Below are 7,491 nucleotides of genomic sequence, written 5' to 3' on the forward strand. Positions count from 1 at the left end.
TTACTGCACCTGTACATAGCCCACCTATAATTTAGCCCAAACAACTACCTCTTTCCCAACTGTATTTAATTTATTTATTTATTTTGCTCCTTTGCACCCCATTATTTTTATTTCTACTTTGCACATTCTTCCATTGCAAAACTACCATTCCAGTGTTTTACTTGCTATATTGTATTTACTTTGCCACCATGGCCTTTTTTGCCTTTACCTCCCTTCTCACCTAATTTGCTCACATTGTATATAGTTTTTTTTTTTTTTTTTTTTTTTACTGTATTATTGACTGTATGTTTGTTTTACTCCATGTGTAACTCTGTGTCGTTGTATGTGTCGAACTGCTTTGCTTTATCTTGGCCAGGTCGCAATTGTAAATGAGAACTTGTTCTCAACTTGCTTACCTGGTTAAATAAAGGTGAAATAAAAAAATAAAAAATAAAAACTGCTTGCTAAGGTCACGGTTAGGGTTAGAGCTAGGGTTAGTAGATAGATGATTGACATGTGACGGATAGTCTGTATAGCATCTACCGATGGACTATCCAAATAAAGTGTTACCCATTTTCCTATGGATGTGTAACCAGGCCAGAACAGTAGTGTAAAACAGACATAGAGTAGGAGGAAGAATTCCTCGCTGAGAGTGACAGAGGATACAAAGGCTCACCCTCTGAAGGTTAAAGCACCTCAGACTGTTTGTGTTTAGAGGACGAATTAACTGAACAGTACTATGCAGTAGATGCTTTGGATGAAAAACAAAACGCTTGCATCTGAAATCTTGGAGGGTCTGATGCTTCCAAGAGCTGTGTTTGGTTTTGGCACTTTGCCTCTCAGCTGTGTTGTACTTGAGTGCAGCTCTTGTGAGAAACGGGGCACGGGTGTGGGGTAAACAGCTCACACACACACCTTCCTGTTCTCTGATTGGCTCCGTGTGCCGTCTGCTGCTGCTCGCCCTTCTCTCTTTGCCATTGGCAGTCACATCTCTGTCCTCCTTCCCTCTAATAATCTTTATCTCGCTCTCTTCCCCCTCACTCTCTCTGGCTCCCTCTCCTTCTCTGCCCAAACCCCACTCTGAAGCGACGCAAGTGAAGAGCCCGCAATCCTCTGACTCATCTACCTCCACAGTCTCACTACTCTTCCTCGTTCCCTCTTTTTGTCCTCCATCTTTCTCCCTCCCTCTCACTTGCTCAAGATGGCCTGCCCATTCTCACCACGTTTGTTCTCCCCGGTTCTTTATTCCTCTCTTTCTCTATCCTTTATCCCTTTTTTTTCTCTCCTCCCTCCCCCCTTCTTGATCTCTTTCTTTTTTTTCTCCTCCCTTCTCTATCCTCACTCTTTCCCCCCTCCCTCCCTCCCTCCCAACCTTTTCTCTGGGCCCTGTGCTGGCCGTCAGTCAGGATGTGTAACACAGCAGCTGCAAAAAGGCCTCACAAACACTGGCTGACAAGAAGTGACAGCACTCTATATCGCTCGCTGGCACTGACAGCTGACAGATGGATACCACTCACACTGGATGGGAGGGGGAGAGAGAGAAAAAAAAGCCCCAGGATGATTCTCTAGCGTGACTCTCTGTTCCCGGTGATGGGGCCAACGTTTGATTGAGTGCCAGGGAGAATAATAAACCCTTCCATTCACTAGAGCCCCCCACCACCACACACACACACACACACACACACACACACACACACACACACACACACACACACACACACACACACACACACACACAATGACCCCTGTGTTTAATTCGTTAAGTGTGGAACTGTCCTGAGTATGTCAATACACTTAAACTAATTCTAAATCTAATTATTTCAGTAATACTTCTCTCTGTGGTCCTCTTTTCCTCCATCCTATTTTGTCCTCCATTCCAACCATCTCGTTCTCATTTCTTTATCCCTTCCTTTATATACCAGTGTTCTTCTTAGACGCCCCATGATGGTTCCCCTTGTTCTCGCTTGACCAGACTTAGAGGTGCAGTATACCTCCTGTCTCAGCCTCCAGTATTTATGCTGCAGTAGTTTATGTGTCGGGGGGCTAGGGTCAGTTTGTTATATCTGGAGTACTTCTCCTGTCCTATTCGGTGTCCTGTGTGAATCTAAGTGTGCGTTCTCTAATTCTCTCCTTCTCTCTTTCTTCCTCTCTCTCGGAGGACCTGAGCCCTAGGACCATGCCCCAGGACTACCTGACATGATGACTCCTTGCTGTCCCCAGTCCACCTGGCCGTGCTGCTGCTCCAGTTCCAACTGTTCTGCCTTATTATTATTCGACCATGCTGGTCATTTATGAACATTTTAACATCTTGGCCATGTTCTGTTATAATCTCCACCCGGCACAGCCAGAAGAGGACTGGCCACCCCACATAGCCTGGTTCCTCTCTAGGTTTCTTCCTAGGTTTTGGCCTTTCTAGGGAGTTTTTCCCAGCCACCGTGCTTCTACACCTGCATTGCTTGCTGTTTGGGGTTTTAGGCTGGGTTTCTGTACAGCACTTTGAGATATCAGCTGATGTACGAAGGGCTATATAAATACATTTGATTTGATTTTGATTTGAGTATACAAGGCTCACAGGTAAGTCCAAAGCTAACACCAACTAGCACAGTTGGCGCCAAGTGGTAGAGTAAGAGACCCCTCCCCATCAACGTCCTGTCTGTCTGTCAGCCATGACATCGCAACCAGGGGGAAAATGGCCAATAGGGACTGATTTTAAGCATCTATCATCCATTTGCTTATACTTCTGGGGGGGCTAAAAGTTTTTGCTTCTGGGAGGGGTGGGGGGCTAAAAGTTTTTTTTCAATCAATAGGCATACTCACCTTCCTAGAGTCTAGCGAGGAAATAGCCAGGTGGTGACTGTCGAGCACATCCTCAATGACTGCAATGAGATAAAGAGACGGGAGAGGGGTGTATCGTTGAGAGAAAGGAAAGGGAGAAATACTGATGTGATAAAAGGGAAATTGGAGGAGGAAAGGAGAGAAGAGGAGTACCTAAAGGAACAGGTAAGAGGGTAGAAACTGAAGATGAAAAATTAACACAAATAAAAAAAGTATGAAAATGTATGCACTCGACTACTAAGTCGCTCTGGATAAGAGCGTCTGCTAAATGACTCAAATGTAAATGTAAAATAGATGAAAGAACACATGAGAAGAGAGAAGACAGAGAGGAGGACCTTTGACAAAATAGGTAGGACAGAAAATAAGGAGTAAGGTGCAGGGAAGGTAGGACAGATAAAGGAGTAACGGAGAGGGGAGAGAGGGAAAAGGGATAGAGCGGAGGAGAGGACAGAAGAGGGAGAGGAGAGATGAGAATTTCAGTGTGGAAGATTGCCAGGGAATTCGCCGTGCGGGTCTGGAAGTGTGTTCAGCTGTTCTAGATTTAAACAGAGAGCTCACTACTCAGTCAAGTTGCAAAGGGATGTTGCGGCTCTTTTAGAAAATGTTTGAGAACCTTTCGGAGAGTAAAAAAGGTCCCCAATGCATGATCTGTCATGGAATGTCACAAGGCTCTTATTCAAAAATGACCACAGTCATTCAAGTATTACCCTTGTCTCCTCCTGAATGCCAATATATATCCCATATTTAAAGTACTGCACTACTTATAATCAACAAACAGAGCAGGCTCTCTAACAAAAGTGTCTCTTCCTCAAAACAACCACATTTTTGTCAAATGTCTCCATCGACCCTGTCAGCGCTCATGTCACTGTCTGTTCATAGATGTCTGTCAGGGGTGGGTGGATGAAGGGGTATTGAAAGAAGCGCACACTTTGTTGCTGAGTGATCAAAGCTGCATGGCAGATATGGGCCCTAATACCCAGGCAGAAGTGTCTGATATTTGATAGCGCTCATCATTTCGTTAGCCTGAGGGCTAGAAACCATTTTAGATACTTATCAGTGTGCATCAGGCTCATTTTGTGTTGTGGACTCAGTAATGAGGGATGGCGACCGCATACTTTTATCAGATTGGAGGTTTGGCTCTCTGTGATTGACAGATGGAGATGGATATGACCTATGACCCTCGTACCGCAGCGTTAGCCGCTAGCCATAGCAAAAACATCAAGCACTAGCTTCTGTGGTTTCTAATAGAACAACAAGACATAGAAGTTTCCCTAAAACCACAGATCTAGGATCAGATTACCCCCAATCATCACCAATACGGTATTGAAAGGGTATCTGACCTCGTATTAGTAATCAGGGGTAACTGCTATCTCGGCCTATAGAACCTCTGTGAGAAGGTGGATGAATATTGTCTTTCATATGGATGATATGCCCAACCCTCTCTTGCCTTAGTCTGCCGTAACCCAAACATTTGAGAGCCTCACTATACACAGCATGATGTTATTTCGCATGATCACATCAATGTGATCTGCGCTGTACCTGTGTGTCTAACGTGGTTGTGTCTGTGTTTTGCGAGGAAAGCTGCGGTGCTTGTGGATATCTTGTCCTTAAAGTCGCCTCTACAGTGGTTATCTGAATTATGGCAACACTTTATTTCAACCGTTGATCTATTGATGCTTGACTCTGCAGAGGTGTTACCTGGGTTTGAATATCAGTTAGGGCCAAACCTCAAATTAAATGGATCTATTTCATTTTCTTTGGAATGTATTGTATGGTCAAGTAAAGTGGACAAAGAACAACCCCTGTAGAAAAAAAGCACCGATGCCTCATTTAGCTTGCATTGAATCACTGGAAGGCACTGAAGAGTTGTAACAAGTCATGATGGGTACTAAAACCTTCTAGATAAGGGACAGAAGAGGAGGATGTAAACTAGATAGCTAAACTTCTAGGACAGTGGTTTCCAGTATTGTGATAGTGTGTCCAACTGCAAAGCCTAATCATAGCTCCGAATCCATGTTGGCAGTTGATGTGGCGTATGACTACGCCTGTCAATCAAACTGCTATGGGTACGGATGTGCCATACGGAAGGCAGGATCAGCAGTCATTTCATGTGTGTGTGATGCATTACAATATTTACAGTTTCCAATATGTTATGTTACAATCAGAAGGATCATTTACATTTAATTTCAGTTCAGGTCTCTCCTTGCCAAAATGTATTATACCGGTCATCTCTGTATACCCGTCGCAAGACCCACTGTTTGTTGCTTATTTACAAAACCATCTTAGGCCTCACTCCCCCTATCCGAGATGTCTACTGCAGCCCACATCCTCCACATACAACACCCGTTCTGCCAGCCACATTCTGTTAAAGGTCCCCAAAGCACACACATCCCTGGGTCACTCGTCTTTTCAGTTCGCTGCAGCTATCGACTGGAACGAGTTGCAACAAATACTCAAACTGGACAGGCTTATCTCAATCTCTTCATTCAAAGTTTCAATCATGGACACTCTTACTGACAGTTGTGGCTACTTTGCGTGATGTATTGTTGCCTCTACCTTCTTGCCCTTTGTACTGTTGTCTGTGCCCAACAATGTTTGTCCCCTGTTTTGTGCTGCTACCGTGTTGTGCTGCTACCGTGTTGTGCTGCTGCCATGTTGTATTGCTACCATGTGGATGTCATGTTGTGTTGCTACCATGTTGTTGTCATGTTGTGTTGCTACCATGCTGTGTTGTCATGTGTTGCTGCATGCTACAGTATGTTGTCGTATTAGGTCTCTCTTTATGTAGTGTTGTGTTGTCTCTCTTGTCGTGATGTGTGTTTTGTCCTATATTATATTTTTTATTTTATATCCCAGACCCCAACCCCGCAGGAGGCCTTTTGCCTTTTGGTTGGGCGTCATTGTAAATAAGAATTTGTTCTTAACTGACTTGCCTAGTTAAAAAAAAAGGTCAAATTAACAAAAAAAATATTCCATTAAATTTTATTTCCTTCAATTACATGGTCACCCCAATCCTAAATGTAGCCATTAAAGTAAGTTAAAATGTGTACATTTATCGTAAACCTATGCCACAAACAATATTAGCCAGTTAAATAGCCAATGAGGTAGCCAGTGTGCTACAACATTCGAACATTTAAATCCAAGTCAGATTATAGTGCAGGCTTGAGCTGGCAGCATTTACTGTGAATCCTCCTCAAACGTCGAGGAAAATGCATTTAAAAGGTTGATTTTCATCTGTCCGGTGCGCTGCTCTATAACACTCGCAATTATACAAACAGACTTCAAGTAAACTAACGCGCACACTATTTTATTTCACCTTTATTTAACTAGGCAAGTCAGTTAAGAACAAATTCTGATTTAAAATGACGGCCTACCAAAAGACAAAAGGCCTCCTGTGGTGACGGGGGCTGGGATTAAAAGTAAATAAACAAAATATAGGACAAAACACACATCACAACAAGCAAGACACCATAACATAAAGAGAGACCTAAAGACAACCACATAGCATGGCCGCAACACATGACAACATGGTAGCAACACAACATGGCAGCAGCAAAACATGGTAGCAGCACAAAACATGGTACAAACATAATTGGACACAGCAACAGCACAAAGGGCAAGAAGGTAGAGACCACAATACGTCATGCAAAGCAGCCTCAACAGTCAGTAAGTGTCCACGATTGAGTCTTTCTATAAAGAGATGGAGATAAAACTGTCCAGTTTGAGTATTTTTTTGCAGCTCGTTCCAGCACTACACGCATTAAACAACAAGTGACATGCCAGCATAACACAAACATGTCAAGTCCCATCACCCCATATGGGTTATGCCACACTGAAAGGCAGAGGGATACACTGTTGATCGGAGGTGAAAAGTGGCAGTGTCGTTGGCACACCTTGGGGCACTGAAGCCGTCACACAGACAAACAATGGCACTGGCAGTCTGGGACACTTTCTCTCATTACTCGCTGGCATCCAATCTGTCACTCATCAAATGTCCCCCCGCACTATAGGTCATGACACAGATGACTTCCTATTCACTTCCTGTGTTTCCCCACCTCCTGCATTCCTTCCTACTTGACCTATTTGTGTACACGAAGAGGAGCGAAATATTGAAGGGCCGGAACTCTATCACATATACCCCGGAGTCATATCTAGGCCGTCCCCATTTCAACTGAAATGCATTGTGATATACACTGGGCTGTGGGATGACGTGACGTGACTCAAAGCCATCCATGTTGGCTCCTCAGGGTTATTATTGACCAATAACAGTCAGTTATTGAACAGAAATGTTCACTAAGGGTACAAACAAAACAGCTTTATATGCAAGAGGTCTCCCAAAAAGAGGTCTCCCAAAAAGAGGTCTCCCAAAAAGAGGTCTCCCAAGTATTCATCATTAGTGGGTGAGTAGACTGTGCAGAGGCAGCATTATGGTATCCAGTTCATCAGAAAACCTTTCTTTCACGACTCTAGCCATCTGTTGTCCTACAGGGGGAGAAAATCATTGGCTGATTTCCTGTATCTCTATTGGGCATATGGCTTATATGAATGTAAAATGTTGGCTTTTGACATAAATGAGGGTGGGAAAGTAGTGGACTGTTTGCCCATGGTCTGTACAAAAGTTATTCTGGTATTATTTGACAAATCATAACTGCCTCTCAGTTGGTTCCTAAAGATCAA

This window comes from Oncorhynchus nerka, linkage group LG4 (genome assembly GCF_034236695.1).
Source record: "Oncorhynchus nerka isolate Pitt River linkage group LG4, Oner_Uvic_2.0, whole genome shotgun sequence".
Classification (NCBI taxonomy): Eukaryota; Metazoa; Chordata; class Actinopteri; order Salmoniformes; family Salmonidae; genus Oncorhynchus; species Oncorhynchus nerka.